At 43.6% G+C, this 18,734-nt stretch overlaps 1 pseudogene; it reads left to right on the top strand.

The window, feature by feature from the left end:
• The first annotated feature begins 267 nt into the window (after positions 1-267).
• Positions 268-10,688, top strand: LOC136480093 (uncharacterized; annotated as a pseudogene).
• Positions 10,689-18,734: the final 8,046 nt, after the last annotated feature.

The raw sequence follows: 18,734 nt of genomic DNA, 5'->3' as shown, positions 1-18,734 counted from the left end.
CCTCGGCGTCTTCTGCCTCGCCCGCTGCGACACCAGCGCACGCAGGGCAGCCGGAGGTCGAATATGCCACGCCGCTGAAGGACGATGAAGACCCCTTGGACGCCTACTACGACGATGAGCCTCTGTGATACCGCACCGTGGCAAGCATCCTCGGCGACCAGTCTTCACCGGACTAGCCCTCGGCTCTTCACCCAACTTCATCTGATGCACGCCGGTGAGCCGACCACTTACGCTGAGGCGCAGGGTGATCTGACGTGGCGGGTGGTGATGGAGCAGGAGCTCAAGTCCGTTGAGCAGAACCGCACCTGGGAGCTGGTGCCACTGCCTGACGGCCACCGCCCTATCACCCTGAAGTGGGTGTTCAAGCTCAAGAAGGACGAGCTGGGCGCGATGATCAAGCACAAGGCACGGCTGGTGGCGCGCGGCTTTGTTCAGCAGGAGGGGATCGACTACGATGACGCCTTCACCCCTGTGGCGCGCATGGAGTCAGTCCGTGTCCTCCTCGCACTGGCGGCTAATGAGGGGTGGCAAGTCCACCACATGGACGTGAAGTCCGCCTTCCTCAACGGAGACCTCAAGGAGGTCTACGTGCGCCAGCGACTTGGCTACGCCGTCGCCGGAGAAGAGGGGAAGGTGTACCACCTATGCAAGGCACTCTATGGCCTACGCCTGGCACCGCGCGCCTGGAATGCGAAGCTCGACGCCACACTCAAGAAGATGGGGTTCAAGCAAAGCACGCATGAGGCGGCGGTGTACCGGCGGGGTAGCGGACGCAACGTTCTACTGGTCGGCGCCTACGTCGACGACCTCATCATCACCAGCGCTGAAGAGCAGAAGGTGGAGGCGTTCAAGGCGCAGATGAAGAAGGCGTTCGACATGAGCGACCTCGGCCTCCTCTGCTTCTACCTCGGCGTCAAAGTGCGCCAGGACTCCACCAGGATCGCCCTCCGTCAAACCCACTACGCCAAGCGCATCCTCGAGCTTGGCGACATGATAGGCTGCAATCCGCCCCACACCCTGATCGAGGAGAAGCTCAAGCTGAGTCGGGAGAGCACGACGGAGGAGGTCGATCCAATCCATTACCGGCGGTTGATCGGGAGCTTGCGCTACCTGGTCCATTCCCGGCCGGACATCGCGTTCGCTGTCGGGTACATGAGCCGGTTCATGGAGCGGCCGACAATGGAGCATCTGCAGGCCATCAAGCGAATCCTGCGCTATGTGGCGGGCACCCTCGACTACGGTCTTCACTACGGAAGGGCCCCCTACACGGCACGGTTCATCGGCTACTGCGACAGCGACCTCGCCGGCGATGTGGATACCAGCAAGAGCACAACCGGGACAATGTTCTTGCTCGGTGATTGCTTGATCAGCTGGCAGTTCCTCAAGCAGAAGGTGGTGGCCCTCTCACGCTGTGAAGCGGAGTACATCGCCACCACCACTGCCGCAACACTAGCGCTGTGGCTGTCAAGGATGCTGACAGAGCTCCTTGGCAGGAAGGTGGATGTGGTTGAGCTGAAGGTGGACATCAAGTCTGCTCTAGCTCTAGTCAAGAACCGTGTCTTCCATGAAAAAAGCAAGCACATCCGCATTAAGTACCACTTCATCAGAGATTGCTTGGAGGACGGAAGCATCAAGGCCAGCCACATTGCCACTACTGATCAGCTGGCTGACATTCTCACCAAGTCGCTGGGGAAGTCCAAGTTCCAGGAGATGAGGGAGAGGATTGGGCTACAGTAGATCACTCCAGTGCTCGGCACAAGGCTTAGGGGGAGATTGATAGATAAGCCTAGTGCTAAAACACTTGTATCTTACTTTTCCTGCACTTTTACTTTCCTTGGCTTCCAAGTCTAGTGTTAGAAATATGTTCACCATCCACTTTAGTGGTTAGAATATGTTGTAGCAAGTGGGAGTCCCCTTTGCCTATAAAGGGCAAGGGAGTGTCATTGTAAAAACAAGCAATTGCATTTTCATTCAATCCAAGCGGCCAAGGGCCAAACTGTCCTCTGGTAGTTCCAGATCTGAATCTGAGATCCAATCGGACCAACAGGATATAGTTCCGCGTTAGTCTTATGCTTCACAGAAGATATTCTGCAAGCCCAGTGAAGCTGCACGACTCAAGCCAGCCTTTTGGACTATCCTTGACAAAGCATGGAAACTCAAAGTGGATTTGAAGAATCTATTGACCCATGGAACCTATATATATTCTTAGCTCTCATTTTGACAACAGTATATATGACAGTGTGCTAAACTTTCTGGAAGTGAAAAATGTGAACCATGAATGGTATGCAAAATGCATTGAAGGCTCAAATCTTGTCAAGGAGGTACACGAACAGCTTTACCTGGAAATTATATATTTTGTTGCAGACAATTGGCAAAACTTTTCTGGTACAAACATGATGTCCATTCCCCTATTGAAGTATGTTGATAGGGGTGGTGTTCTCTCGTTCTGGAGCATATCTAGAGCTAGTCAGTGGAATGAGAGGTTGTGCATTAAATCTGAAAACAAGTACATATCATCTAATCAGCTGGAACAGGGAGTTTCTATCTTCTAACCGGTTCTTTCTGCCTCCCAGCACACAAACAGCTCTAGAAGATTTGTCGGAGAAGATAACTGTGAAAAACTGGCTTAAGAATCATGCAAGAGTGGAGGTTGTCTCTGTCTATAGCTATGCATCAACTGTTGTTGATTCCTTGGGTTCTGATCAAAGAGCTGTCATTGCCTTCGCACACTTTCTTTACCACTCTTCCAAGATGCTTCACATGGAGAGCTACTACTTATCAGAACTCTGCCGCACCATGCCAGTAATTGATAGCTATGTCTACGTTGTCAAGAAAAGAATATATACTGTTGTCAAAATGAGAGCTAAGAATATATATAGTTTCCATGGGAGCGAATATATATAGGTTCCTTGATGTTCTGTCCTACGGTGAGGCCATCCTCGAATATAAACCCGAGCTGGAATTACTTGGTGTTATTGTGGGGTTCAAAGACAATTACCAGCTTGTTATTGACAACTTCAAGTTCAGTTCTGATGATATTACTTCTGAGGCTACTGTATTAATCCTCAAGTGCATCCATTATGTGGTTTCATGTGATGATTTCGTAAGGAAGCTGAAAGATTTGAAATGGTTGAAGACAATTGTGGGATTTCATGCTCCTAACATGTCTTTTCTTGTGGACCCTGAATGGGAGTGCCTTCTAAAGGTCTTAAATGGAGTTCCTGTTATTGATTACGGATTTTATGGTAGTGTGATCAGTTCATACAAAGAAGAATTGAAGAAGACTGGCTTGATCACAAGATTCGATGAGGCATCAAAGGCTATAACCCATATTTTCAAGCAGAAGGTGTTGAATTCATCGCTTGAAAAAGCAGATGTCCTGGCTCTACTAGGATCGTATCGTCAACTGGCAACACATAACCCACTTCAAGTTGAGCTTTTCAACTCTATGCGTACTGAAAAGTGGCTGTACACCTCACTGGGATTCCGATCTCCTTCAGATGCAATTCTATTTGATGATGCATGGGAACCTTTGTCTCCAATAGTAAATTTACCATTCATAGATGATGGTGACTCTTGTCATGGTTTAGGAATGGAGATACATGGCTACAAAGATGAACTGAAGAAGTTGGGTGTTACTGTTGAATTAAAACAAGGTGCTAGATTCGTCATCACAGGCATCAGCATTCCCAGTGACCCTTCCAAGTTGTCCAAAGCTACAATCTTGTCACTGCTTGGGTGCATCAAGAGCTACTTCACCCTTGCAGCTAGGACCTCCTAAGGGCTTCCAGGAAAAATTGTGCAAGAAGTGGTTGAAGACATCCATGGGATATCAGTGTCCTAATGATTGTATCCTCTTTGATCCAACACAGTCTTCTATCTGCATCGAAGATGGCCCTTTCATAGATGAAGCATTCTATGGTTCAGAGATAGCCTAATTTAAAGATGCTCTTACAAGAATCAGAGTAACTGTGGATATCAAACATGGAAAAGATCTTGTTGCTCGGCATCTGAGGAGCCACAATGATAGGATTACCATTTCTCGGATCTACTTATACCTGATGGAGAGCAATTGGGTGCCTGAAAATAAAAATAGCAATTGGATTTGGATACCAAACGAAATGGATGGTGGCGAATGGGTGACCTCAAGAAGCTGTGTTCTTCATGATCGGAACAGTCTTTTTGGCCTGCAGCTTCACGTCCTGGACAAATATTATGACAAAAAGTTGCTTGACTTCTTTTTGTACTCTTTCGACGTGAGGAATGGACCTGGTTCTGAAGATTACTGCAAACTATGGGTCACATGGGAGAAGTCCATCCAGGAGATAGCTGTGTCTGATTGCTCTGCTTTCTGGAAATTCATTGCGACAAACTGGAGCAAAAACACCCAGAAACTTATTTCTGGCTTTGTCAAAGTTCCTGTATGTACTGATGGAAAGATCATTTTATCAAAGGAGGATGTGTTCATTCCTGATGATCTACTGCTTACAGACTTGTTCAGCAAGCTATCTCAGCATTCATTTTTTATCTGGTATCCTGCTTCTATGCTACCTTCCATGGCCATGTTTGGTACAGCTTATCTGGGAAGCGCTTCCCAGATAAGCTGCACAAATAGAGTAAAAGTGGCGGTCAAAATAAGCTGGTCTGATCCAGCTTCTGCTTTTTAGTACAAATGAGAGCTGTGGGAATAAGCGTGGCCAGAATAAGCTGCTGAAAAGCGTGGCGTTTGACTGTTTTGGCCATAAGTAGCTTATAAGCTGTACCAAACAGGCCCCATGTCTCGAGCAAGCCTTAAGTGCATCTATGATACCATCGGTGTTCAAAGAATATCCAAAGCAGTTACCAAGAATGATTCCTTCACCTTATACAATTACTGTTATAGAACAATTGATCCAAGTAAGGTGATCATGGTTGGCCTACTCAAGATAATTCTCTCGTTCCTCGCTGATCCTGCTCTCGACATTCCTGCTGAAGAGAGGCACAGGATGGTTTCTTGCCTTCTGAATGTGACTGTCCAAGACAGTGATGAACCAATCACAGTGGGGTATAGTGTAAGATTGTCATCTGGAGAGGTTGTGGATGTGAAGTCTGTCGAATCATAGTACCTCTAAAATCGTAGATCAGGGGATAAACTTGACTTAGATAGGGAAACTTGGTCATGTACCTCGCCCTAGGGCAGTTGTGGCCATGGCGCCGCAGCGACTTGGCCGCCGGTGTCGTAGTAGCGTAGGCGCAGGTGGAGTCCAGAGGACGGGGCGGTGTCGGCGGGGCTTCCCGTCACTTGCAGCGCTGCCCATGATCGGAGGGGCCTTCTAAGGGTTACTTCGGTGGGTCAGTGGCGGCGTCGAACCTCGTCTCGCTTGCCCTAGCCCCCACCTTTCTCTTTACTTATAGCGTTGTGTGATAGGGGCCCGCCGACCAGTGGTCGGTTAAGCGTCCTCGATCAGGACGCGGTCAAGGGGGTCTGATTGGCCATTGGGCCAATCGTTGGAGATCAAACTAACATTCTCCCCCTTGATCTCACCTTATGACTTAAACTTAACTTACTTACTTTATCTTGTTTCCTATTCCATCACAGATCAGTGCATAGAGCGTGCCTCATCGTTACGGTCTGTTGCCATTAGATTTAACAGCTACAATACACCTCTCTATTTTGAAACCGATACTCAACTAGGCCCTTAGTATCCAGAAATCATAGGCTTTTCCATAAACCCATATCGACTGTGTTTTCTCTGAACGCACTGGATGGTTAGCCTTTGGTAAGCGGATCCACAAGTACTTACTCAGTACTTATGTTCTCAATGCTTTCAAAATGATTCTGAATTTTCTCCTTTACAACATATACCTTAGTGTCAATGTGTTTGGCAGCACACTTGACTTGTTGTCTTAGGAGTTAACTTACTTTAAATGGTTATTGCTACCATTGTTAAATCCGGGTACAAATTCCCTTAACCACCTTTTGCCTGTTCCTTAAACCTCATATCAAGCTATACTATGGTATGCATCACTGATGACACCACAATTGTTTCTTTAGAGCTTTTCCATAATAATACTCCAACTGCGAGTGTTAGCAACTACTATGGATTTCACTATACATCTCGTCAAGACTTAACATTTGTATCCCTCAACTATTTGAGAGTACTTATTATTTCTTACTCAGCATGAGACCTATGATACTTTGTAAAATTACAAGACATTCTCAACTCTATTTCCAATGATCTATATCTAGACTGGACTTCTGCCAAAATATTCCAGATACATAAACTACTGTCAGGGTAAGTTCTTACTTGTACTTGTATACTCATCAAGCTTCCAACAGCTGAAGCATATGGAACCATATTCATTTGATCGATCTCATATCGGTTCCTGAAACACTTAAAGTTCCTAAATCTATTTGCCTTGACTATAGGAGCAGGTGTAGATTTACTCGCATGCATACTTTATTTCTCTAGAATCTTTTCTAAGTATGCCTTTGTGATAGTCCTAATACCCTATTTTCTTCTATCTCGGTGAATTTCGATTCTTAGAACCAATGACGCTTCACCAAGATCATTCACATTGAAACTTGAGGATAAAACTTCTTCTTCTCCGATGACAGATTAACATCACTACTAGTGAGTAGAATGTCATCTATTCACAGGATGTGGAAAATGAATTTTCCATTCTTGATCTTCGCATAACGCTATTGTCCTTCTCATTTCCTTTAAAACCCAAACTTTCTTATCATTTCATCAACTTCAAATACTACTGTCTAGAGACTTACTTTTAATCTATAAATGGATTTTTTACAGGCGGCATCCCTTATGTTCTTTTCTTCCATGACAAAAATCTTTTGGGTTATGCCATGTAAATGTTTTCATATAAATCCCCGTTGAGGAATGTCGTCTTTACATCCATCTGATGTATTTCTAAATTGTAATAGTGCCATGAACACCATTATTATTCTAAAAGAATCCTTGTATAAGACTGGAGAGAAAACTCTCATTGTAATTTATTCATTTTTCTTTGTCGTAAAGCATATTGCTACAAGTCGTGCTTTCTATCTTTCTACATTCCCTTTGGAGTCACATTTTGTCTTGTAGACCCACTAACAGCCTACTATTTTGGCTCCTTTAGGAATTTCTTCTAAGTCCCAAAACATCGTTGGTATTCATCGAATTCATTTCAACTTCCATAGCTTCTTTACCATTTAAACGAGTAAACGCTTCTCATGGCTTCTTCAAATGAGGTGGGATCACCCTCCATTTGAATTTCTTTACTAACATAGACTTCATAGTCATTGGAAAAAACTGGTTTACTAATTCTTTGAGACCTTCTAGGGGCCTCAGCTACTGGCACTTTCATATGGAGCTAGTTGTGGCTCTTCATTGCCAAGAGACAATTGATTCTACAGGCTCCTATGTAACAAGATCCATATTTACATTATTCATCTTCCCATCTTTTCTAAAGATAGTGTATCTTTCAAATTTCTTATTTTGGGTTTAATCTGTTAAAACCTCATATGACGCTTTAAGCACCACCTTAACAAGCTTTGACACTGACTACGCTATTTTCCTATCGGAACTTTAAAAGGTCAGGAATGTAGCTATTTCTCTGCTTAGGGGTATCATTGTTGTGACCGTTGTACTCCTTCGACGGTCGCATACATCTTAATTAATCTTTATCTTCACTCTTAATGAAGAGTATCTTAATTAATCTTTATCTCACTCTAAATGAAGAGTATTTTTCTTAATTAATCTTAATATTCTCTCCCTCGAAATATGGACATGAACTTTACTGCTATAATTTTGAGAACCATTAAGAAAACCTGTGAACGAGGAGACACATATAACTTACTTCATTCACATGATTATGTCATGCGAACATAGTTATTTCATTGATTCGTATAAGAGTACACTTTCCTTATTTCACTTCGAGAACTCAACGAGGTCTTTCATTAGCAGTGCTTTTGCAAGTCACACTTGCATCTTTTCTTATCTTTTGGTTAGTATTGACCATGACGATGCATTTCTATTGTGCCAAGGTCAATACTAGGACAGCATAAGAGCTACCCAAACTTCTGTCGCTATGCGGGATATAAAACATGTGAATCATCATAAAACTTCTCTCGCCATGCATGATTGACTAGCATAAGTACTATGCCAAAACTTCTCCCTATGCGGGATACATCTATATGAAAACTTAGTCATGACGACTAAAACTTCACTTATACTTCATTTTCAATTAAATCTTCTCGTTGGTTCCAATTTAATCAGAAAATTAGTAAACTAACCAAAAATTGTCCTGAACTGGCTTGACTCAAGCCTTTTCATTCACATACCCCAGCATTGCAGCCCGTTGGCATGCAGCCGAGTGATCTCGTCGGTTAAAATAAAACATACAATATGCTTCTATATCAATTCTACATCACCAGTTGGGCATAAAATAGAATTAATGCATAAAACTCATAAATTAACTTGAAATCCATATAACCACTCTTCAAAATTAAATTCTCACATTGGTTCGAATTTAATTAGAAGATAATTAACATCATTGCAGTGGAAACTTAATAATGAAATACATTCTTTTAGTTCAGGAGCATTTCTTGGTCCTTATCTACTCTCTGAAAAATTCACCACATTGGTGTAAAATTTTCCAGAGATTTAAACATCAAACTTAAATTCATTATAATATTGTCGTCATCAACGTTGGTCAGAAAATGATAATACCATAATCTTATTTAAACTTCAAACTTAAATTCATTATAATATTATCATCATCAACGTTGGTCAGAAAATGACAATACCATAATCTTACTTAAACAAAAATGGACTACTCCTCGAATTAAATTTTCCTGTTGGTTCCAATTTAATTAGAGGATAAGCATAATCATGATTTACTAAATATAACTGCTCTTCAAATTAAATTCTCCCATTGGTTCGAATTTAATTAGAAGATAATTAACTTTAAACTTTATAGCAGAAACTTACACATAATTTGTGAATTTTACCCACAGGAAAATTCTCTTTACTAATTTTTTCTTTGAGCCATTAATCATTTTCCAGGAAATAACAATTTACTAGAAAAATAAAAAAATAGAAAAGAGGAAATGCACTCCATTCAGTACTGCTCCTTCAGCCCAACCGACAAAATGGCTTGGCCCAACTACGCGCGTGCGCCCGTAGCGCCTCCCAGGCCACAACCTGGGCCTGGGATAGCAAAGAGGCCCAGTGCACGCTCCCGCCTGGGCTTAAACTCGGCCCGGTTGATCTGTGCCGTCTGTTTTCATCCGACGGCCACGCGGTGATCTCGGGCGAACAAAAACTCCACTCGGCGTCGTCTCCCCTGAACCCTAGGTCATTCCGTCTCCCTCTCCTTCCTCTCTCAGCCCTGTGACAGAGAGCAAGTAGCACTGGTAGCTGCCTGAGTTCGTCAGAGGAGGGTGACGGCACTGTCGTAGGCCCCCTCGCCGGCGCGCGCTTTCGCCTGAGGGTGAGCGCGCCACCGTCGAGCGGCCTTGCGGCGGTGCTCTGAGTCCGAGCCAGTAGGGTAGGCTCTCTTCTCGCGCTCCGGTGAGGCGACAACGTGGTCATCTTCCCACGCGACGGCGGTGGCGACAGCGGCGAGGAAAAACCCAGGTAGGCTCCTCCCCCTTCTGTCCTCGCTGCTAGGGTTAGGTCTTAGGGTTAGGGTTCGGGTTCGATCCCTCTTGCATCTCTGTTTCTTCTCCCATTTGGGTTAGAGTTTCAATCCGAACCGGATCGAACCCTCTGCTTCGATCCGAATTTGATCTTTCTCATCTCCTTCTAAATTGCTACTTTCCCTATCTAGATCTACACATTAGAGAACCTGGCTCTGGTACCATTGTCGAATCATAGTACCTCTAAAATCAGTAGATCAGGGGATAAACTTGACTTAGATGGGGAAACTTGGTCATGTACCTCGCCCTAGGGCAGTTGCGGCCATGGTGCCAGCAGCGACTTGACCGCCGGTGTCATAGTAGCGTCGGCGCGGTGGAGTCAGGAGGACAGGGGCGGTGCCGGCGGGGCTTCCCGTCACTTGCAGCGCTGCCCATGATCAGAGGGGCCTTCTAGGCTTACTTCGGTGGGTCAGTGGCGGCGTTGAACCTCGTCTCACGTGCCCTGGCCCCCACCTTTCTCTTTACTTATAGCGCTGTGTGACAGGGGCCCGCCGACCAGTGGTCAGTTAAGCGTCCCCGATCAGGACGCAGTCAAGTGGGTCTGATTGGCTGTTGGGCCAATCGTTGGAGATCAAACTAACAAAGTCCTGCCGAATGCTTAGGTGGGAAAGGGAGGATTCCAAGCTGTACATGCAGAGTAGCGATGGTGAGCCCAGCTACAAAGAGAAGATTCAGTTTGCGACCTACTTCGCAGAGTAGATATCGCAAGGCCTGCCCTTTGAGATGGCGGATCAGATCCCTTCGCTCGCTGAGCTTATTAAGTTTGGCAGCTTACTGGATTTCCAAGATGCTGCTGTTCGGTTCTTGCTGAAGGAAAAAAATCTGCAGATGTTTCCTGAAGACGAGCATTTCCTGAAGTCTTCAATGATAGGTTTGTGCCCTGACACTAAACTTCTTATTGTGCCTTCTAAATTTTCCCCAAATTACATAACTATATAACGTACTGATGCCACTGTCCCCAACTCTTTCTATACGCAGATGGCTGCATGAACCATTAGTTTTGTGTCGATTATTCTCTTTTGATAATGTTCACGGTCAGTTAATGTTTTCATTCTTCTTTACAGCACTATCGTGCATGTATAATGTTTGTATGCTGCATCATATGTTTTCTCACTGCAAACCAAGTCTTATGTAAATTCTCTTGGCAGGTTGCTGCTGACCTACATAAAAATTTGGTGCTGACGTGCTGTGCTTGGAAACGTCCATCTTGTGAATGTGACTGCCCTGGTGTTTTCTAGCGTCCATCTTGTGCCTAGTCAATCTGTTCCTATATCTCGTGTTTAAGTTTGGATTTCTGCGTGATGGAATGCAACTTGTCAGTTGTTCCCGTGCATGTATTAAGTGCAAAACAGAACTCAACCGTGATAAGTAATGTGGTGTCTGATCTATTTATTTCTTATCCTATTTGATGAGTTTGTGTTGGACATGAACAGTGCATAAATTATAGCTGCAGTGTGGTGGCTTGCTTACTTTAAATTTTTGAGGTTGCCATTTGGATGAGTCAACTGACGTTTTTTGCTTTCACTTTGGACGAATTCATGTTTTCTCATGCCAGTCAATATCAGGATCAAAAGGAAAATATATAGTTTTGCTATAACGTACAGAGTGAAAAACTTGCCTTCTATGCTTGAATTTTGTGAGTTTGTATATAACTTATTTAAGAAAGATGTTCAATTATTTTTTTAGGTTCAACGTCATGATTAAAGGTGTTGTAAGAAATTGGGTGAAATATTCCTTCCTCACACCTTAATTTTTAGTTACGTCAATTCTACATGGAAAGTATAGTAAAAGGATGTATTCAGTGTAGAGAGCTCCTGCTCTGTGCAGGGTCTGGGGAAGGGAGTCAGTGGCAAGCCTTATCCTCGTCTGTGCAATGCGAGGAGACCGTGACTCAAACCCGGGACCTTTCGGTCACAGGCGGTAAGACTCTACCGCTTGCACAAGGCCCACCCTCCATGGAAAGTATACTAAAATAATCATTTTATCTTTAATATAATTTAATTTAAATCCAGAAATTAAGGTTTCTTCTAAAATTACGATACATTTTTCTTCCTAACCACAAACAAACCTGACAATTGATTTCTGGTAAGAGAGTCAGGAAATTGTTAATAACAAAATTCAATCCAAATCATGGCTTTCCAACCCATAGCTCATAAAAGGTACTTTTTTAGCAGAATAAAACCCTTTATTGAGTTTCATAAGAATTACGAACGCCATCAGGCGGAGATATGAAGCCAAACATGTCACCCAAGTTTGTCATAAATACAACTTCTAGCTAGATTATGAGCATCCGTATTGGATTGCCTCCCCTCATGGACAAAGTCAACAAGCCTAAAGTCATTAGATCTAGCTCTAATCTCCTGGACAACATGACCATAAGTGCCCATGCTTCCTTCCTTGATGCTTTTGATAACCCCAACATTATCACACGCCAATATGAAATCTCGCAGAACCAAATCACTGGCGAGTGCAAGACCTTCTTTGCATGCTATTGTTTCCACCATATTGGTTTCCATGCGACCCTCTAAAACCACAGCCGAGGCCCCCAAGAATCGCCTAGCCGTGTCCCGAGCAACAGCCACCGCAGCAACGACTCCTGAATTTTTGGCCAAGGCTGCATCAACATTGATCTTCATCAATCCCGTTGGCGGAGGGATCCACCTAGCTGGACTTCTCTGAACTTCAGGCCGCACCCTCCTTTGTGGCTTTGCGTACCAAATGTTGGCCACAGAATTGGTAACAAACTGATGAGTCAAGAGCGGGCTTTGATAAATGTTTTTATGCACATCTTTCCTCCTCGCATACCAGATTGCCCATAGAGTAATAGTCACCCGAATCAGGTCCTCATGTCGCATGGACTTCATCACTGTGGCCAGCCAACCCTTCGCATCTTGTTCCTCAATTTGGCAAAGGTGTTCAGTGATATCTTCTTTCTCCAGAGTCCATACACAGAGCGCCATATTACATTCGAGAAGCGAGTGCTTCCATGAGTCCTCAACTCCACATATTTGGCACGCAATATTTTCCGCCATGTTCCTATGGTGGAGAACGTCCTTTGATGGGAGAGAGCACCTAGCTAGTCCCTACAAGAAAACACATACTTTGGAGGGATCCTTGATTCCCCACAATGTAGACCACTCCTTCTCAGTAGCCTATCTATCTGAGGCACCCACATTCCTGGCTAGATACTTATGGTGTGCAAGCATCCTATATGCTAATCGAACCGAGAAAACGCCACGCTTTTCAAAGTGCCAAGCCCAAAAATCTTCTTGATGCCTTGTGCTTAGAGGGATGCTCGTGATCACATCCACATCAATCGGTGTAAAAAACTTCATTAACTTCTCACAATCCCAAGTTGCCGTCGTCGGATCAATGAGTTCACTAACAAGTTGAGGGAGGTTCGCCAGGCTGCTTGGTACCAGCCTCCTTAACCCTGACGTAGGTAGCCAATCCATTGTCCACACATTAGTTGATTCACCTGTGCCTATCCGCCGTATTAGGCCCTCTTTAAGGACATCCCGTCCTTCAACAATTGATCGCCAAATACGGGAATGAGACGAACCAATCTCAGCTGCAAGGAACTCTTGGTCTGGGAAATAGACAGCTTTTAGGACCCGAGCACTCAAAGAACTGCCATCCTGCAATATCCGCCATGCTTGTTTTGCTACGAGTGCAAGGTTAAACAGCTCCATATCTCGAAAGCCAAGACCACCAACATACTTTGGTTGGGTCATGTCATCCCAGGCCACCCAACATGTCTTCTGCTTACCATCTATACAGTCCCACCAGAATTTGCGCAGTAGACCATAAATGTGTTGGCACAGCCCGCGGGGTAATTTGAAACATGACATAGAGAAAGTTGGGAGTGCTTGTGCAACAGACTTGATGAGAACCACCTTCCCGCCGACTGACAAGCACTGTTGCATCCATCCTTGTACCCTATTCCAAACACTATCCTTTAAGTATTTGAAGGCTCCATTGATCGCTGAACCCACATCAGATGGCATGCATAAATATTTCTCCTTGAGTGCTTCAGTATGTACCCAAAGGATATTCTTGATCTCCTCCCTCAAGTTCTGGCCGCAACCCTTGGCAAAATGAACTAAAGATTTTTCCATATTTATTTGCTGGCCCGAAGCTTGACAATAAATACTCAACACTTCCTTCACTTCCCGAGCACTCTCCCCTTTAGCCCTGAAAAACAGCAGGCTATCATCTGCAAAGAGTAGGTGGCTAACCATCAAAGCCGACGGAGCCACCCTAATGCCATTGAGTGTTGATGACTGATTTCTTGATCTCAAGAGGCACGAAAGGCCCTCTGCTGCTAACAAGAAAAGATAGGGGGAGATCAGATCACCGTGTCTGATTCCCCGTGTTGGAGTAAACGGCTCTAAACACTCACCATTGAGCTAAACCAAAAAGGACACTCAGCCTCATTATCTTCTGTCGACGAAATCTAGTCGGCAGTCTACCGAGGGGTATTACGACAGAACCGTCTGATTTATACAAGCTCAAGCACAGCTGCCACCACTTAACACGTTGGTACGCACACGCTTGCACTTATATAAAGCCGATAGTCCGCCGAGTGTCACGAAGGACCTCGGTAAATCAACATCACAACCAAGATCGCATGATTAAGCAAATACATAGTTCACAAATAATAATATGTTGCCAAGTTTACAAATATGATAGCTAAAACAACATAGCTTTAAAATGGTTACAATAACATAAGTTTTAAATACACTGCTAGCATAAGTAACATTCTCCAACAATAGCATATGAACGATAAATAAATAGAGTCTCAAGGGATAAACATGGTAGGATAAAACCCTGAGTACTCGAATGTACCCAGCTAGACTTACCCTATAGGAGAGAAATAAAAAGACTCTCAAGGGTGTGCAAGGCTTATTTAGTGAAGCTAGATGGATAGCATAACTTTGCAAAAAGAGCATTACTACCATAAGTCCTTACTTTCAATCTTTTAGTCAATATTTTAGCATCAAGTTTAGTGAAGCTTATTATGGCAAACTTTGCACCTATTCTAGAACAATCACTTGATTAAGCTAAAGAAAACATTAGTAACCATATCTGAGTTATCATATATCATCATAACCATCATGTTCTATCCAGTGTTACTACGAATGGAGGAAGCCCGGTCAAGTTTCTGACTATCTGGGAGAGACGGCGATTCGAATCGATTGCAACCAGCTGGGCAGTATTCCTAACACAAACCCAGACATACCTGCGCCAAGGTAGTCTTAGGTCACCTTTGGTATAACTCAGGTACACATGTCGCGGGTTCAATTAGGGCCGCACAATCAAGGACAACTAGCTGCCAGGATGGTCAGGCCCAGCCTGCCCTTGGGCTCATGTCTGGCTCTCCGCACATCCTTACTACCTCCAGTGTGCGCACTCTTACAGAACGAGGCCTGGCCTGAGTTGAGCTACTCGGCTTCATGGTCGGAACGAGTTATCCGGCCAGCTAAGTGAGAGGCTCTGTTCAAAATGACCGAGGACCAACAACGATGCGGTCCTTAATCGACACAGATGGGATAAAACATGCACACAAGACCTCTATGTCCTACTGCCTCTCAATCATCAGACCCCATCCGGTCTCCATTTATTCATCATCACATGGTTATTTGCCACGATAGCAAATATAGCCAACCGTGACCAGGTATCCACCTATATTGCAGGTGACAGGAAATCACCCACTTCTACCGGTCTAAGCATGGCTAAGCATAGAACGTCCTACTCATACTCGTAAGGGTTCAGGTATTTATATATAGTGGACAAGGTAGGAATTTTGGACCAACGGTTTCATTCAACTCCTATCACCTAATGCAACATACAAAAGTTATACTTATGTGCATTTGTAAAAAGAGAGGGTAATAGACTTAGAATGCTCCGAGGCTTGCCTGGGATCCAACACAAAGTCAGTTCAGTTAGCTTGCACCGTCTTGGGGAACATCTCCACTCTAGGCATGCACTCTAGGAGTACTTCCATCTTCGGGATAGGTCCACCAAACACCATCTTCGGGTTTGGCTCCAACATCACGTCCTTCGGTTCCCCGCGTGCTTCATCTAGTGTACCTAAATGAGATACAAGATGCAAGTGCATGAATGCGAAGAATGGTAACATGAGATGCATCACATACAAGCATATTAAGATAAGCACAAGGTTACACCACATGACATGAGCACCTAGAGAGTAAGTTATTTACATCAAGTCTAACATAGGATAGCAAGCACATCAAGCATGGCATGATATCCAACTTAAGTCCAGTTACATCAAGCATTTATCAATCAAGAACTAACTAACATGTTTAGCCAAAATAAGAGCAAGCTAAGGCAATCTACTTAGTACATGCTCAGAATCTGGACAGCAACATAGAAGGCACTTGTTTCAACCATAACTGGAGTTATAGGCATAAAAAAGGTGATCCTAGACTTTCTAGAAAGATTAGGAATTTGTATATGACTTTGTTATTTACACCTAGAGCTGATTCAAAGGTTAACAAGATTGAAAACACTAACAAGCAGATCTGCACAAACTAGGACAGAAAACTGACATGAACTTCAGAAATGCATAACTGGAGTTCTAATCATCCAACAAACATGATTCTTAACTTTATGGAAATATTATTAAGCTATTTATAACTTTCTTATTATCATATTAAGATGATTCTATAGCTAACAAGGTGAAGCAACCCAATAAAGAATCTCTGTCCAGATTTGGACAGAACCTGCCATTCCACTTTGAATAGCTATAACCAGAGTTCTAGGCCATCAAAAGTGGTGATCTTAGAAATTTTCAAAATCTTAACAAAATCAATACAACTCTTATATTATCACCAATACATGATTCCATGTTTAAATAAGCCAAACAATACAATCATTCAGATTTGTTCAGAGGACATGCAAAACCTGACAGCAAAATTCTAAAATCTATAACTCCTAAACCATCAGGACTAAAATCATTAAATTTTAGGAAAAGCAAGATGAGGAGGCTATATACAACTTTTGTATTGACCACATTCATAGAAAACATCATTTGTATCATAGAAACACCCACTTAACAAAAACTGCACATGCAGCCATTTCAGCACATATGCGACAAAGTTCTTCATTTAGTTCCTTAACAAGGTAACATATGCATAAGTTAAACACATAGCTCACACTACTATGAACATAGTTAATTAGCATTGGTTCTAGGTAACATGAAACACCCTAAACACTTTAAGCAAGAATTAAAGCAAGGATGAAGAACTTGTATAAGCAACATAATCATTAGTTGTTATATTAACATGAGAGCATACATATGAGTTATATTCAAAGCTTAACCACTACTTATCATAACTTGGCTTCATATATACCACTCAACAACAACTATTAAAAACATCACATGACTTAATTGCATGCATCTACTAGCAACCATTCATTATCCAATTATATAATAAAACATATATGTTAATTATAGGTGATGTGGCAAACATCTCATTTGGATCTCAAATTTTTATGAGAGATAGATGATAACAAAACATGACTAATGTACAAATCTTGCTTGTGCAGGTTCTATATATTAATCATTACAAAAAAGACAAATTCCTATTGCAAGAAAACATGTGTGAGCAAGATAAATCTAAAACACACTATTTTCTGCAAACACATAGCCATATTGTGTATCAACACGACACAACAACCTCATACCAAGGTAATGTAACAACATTTTTTATTTTTGCATCTTTATTTTAATTATAATCATTTAAAACCATTTATCAAGCACCAAACAAGTTAAATCAATAAATCAATCAAATTACATCCAATGAACCTAAAATTTTTACCACAACACACATATAGCATCAGTAGCCTACCATAAAAATTTCATATCAATTAGAGCACCACACCTTTAGATATGAATTTATTCCTAGAAAACCCTAATTTACAAAGATAAATATGTGCAGTAAAAACTTTTTACTAAAACATATGATATTATGGAACTACTGCATATATCTGCTCACAAGGATTCCAAGACATGTTCATTTGCTAATTTATGTTTTTTCTGCAAAAAAATACTTTTGCACCTGGAACCCTAAACTTTTCTCAAACTGATCAAGCCCATAACTGAAAAGTACTCTCTCTAGCGCTCTTGCATCATTAACCATGCAAAGAGTTTCTATTCCAATTTTTTACCTTCTTCTTCAACCTTCGTACAGAGCAAGCAGGGGATCGGGCTCGGTAGCGGCGGCGGGGAAGGGCCGGCCGGGCTAGACCGCGCCCAGCTGTGACCGCGCCAGGCTCTGGCTCGGCTGGCGGTAGCCAGCAGCAGCCTAGCCGTGGTAGCAGGCGGCGATGACTGCGATGGAGGAGGGGGCCGACGGACGGAGGCGGTCGGGCTCGACGTCCACACCATGGACGCAAGGCCGGTGGCTAGCAGCAACAAAAGGAGGGGCTCACTGGCGGCAGTGGCTGGAGGTTGCAAGGAGGCGCAGAGGCACGGGAGCTAGCGGCAGCCACGAAAGCTGGCACGGCGGCCATGGCGGTGTGCGCGCTCGCGAGCAGGAAGGGAGCGAGATAGTGCGGAGAGGGAGAGGGCGATCATGAAGGCGCTGCAGAGCTCTGTGTCTCCACTCTGCGCGCGAGGGAGGCAGGGGGTGCAACCACGCGGTAGGGAGAGGCACCCATCACTGTGCATGGTGGACACATACCAGACACGCGACGTCTTCTGGGGCATTTCTCCGAGCAGCTCGTGGGCTGCGAAGTGGTCGGTTTGGGATGAAATTTTGGGCAGTTTCTGTTCTGATCTGGGCCTTGGGCCTTAAATGAAGTTTGCTATACTCCTGATGCTCTCCAACTTTTATTGAGGAACTCATGTCATTAGGGCAATGTATTAGAAGATAATTATGTCCAAATTTGACACTGTCCGTGAAAACAACGAGGATTAAGGTAGAGCTCAGTTTTGTTGGTTTTGGAGGGTCAAACCGAGTCAAACTAAGTCCAACTTTTTACATGCTATCTCCACAATATAAACTCCCACCTTTATTTTTGGCTCAAC

This window comes from Miscanthus floridulus, chromosome 9 (genome assembly GCF_019320115.1).
Source record: "Miscanthus floridulus cultivar M001 chromosome 9, ASM1932011v1, whole genome shotgun sequence".
NCBI classification, from domain to species: domain Eukaryota; kingdom Viridiplantae; phylum Streptophyta; class Magnoliopsida; order Poales; family Poaceae; genus Miscanthus; species Miscanthus floridulus.
This window is presented reverse-complemented; position numbering and strand designations above follow the sequence as displayed.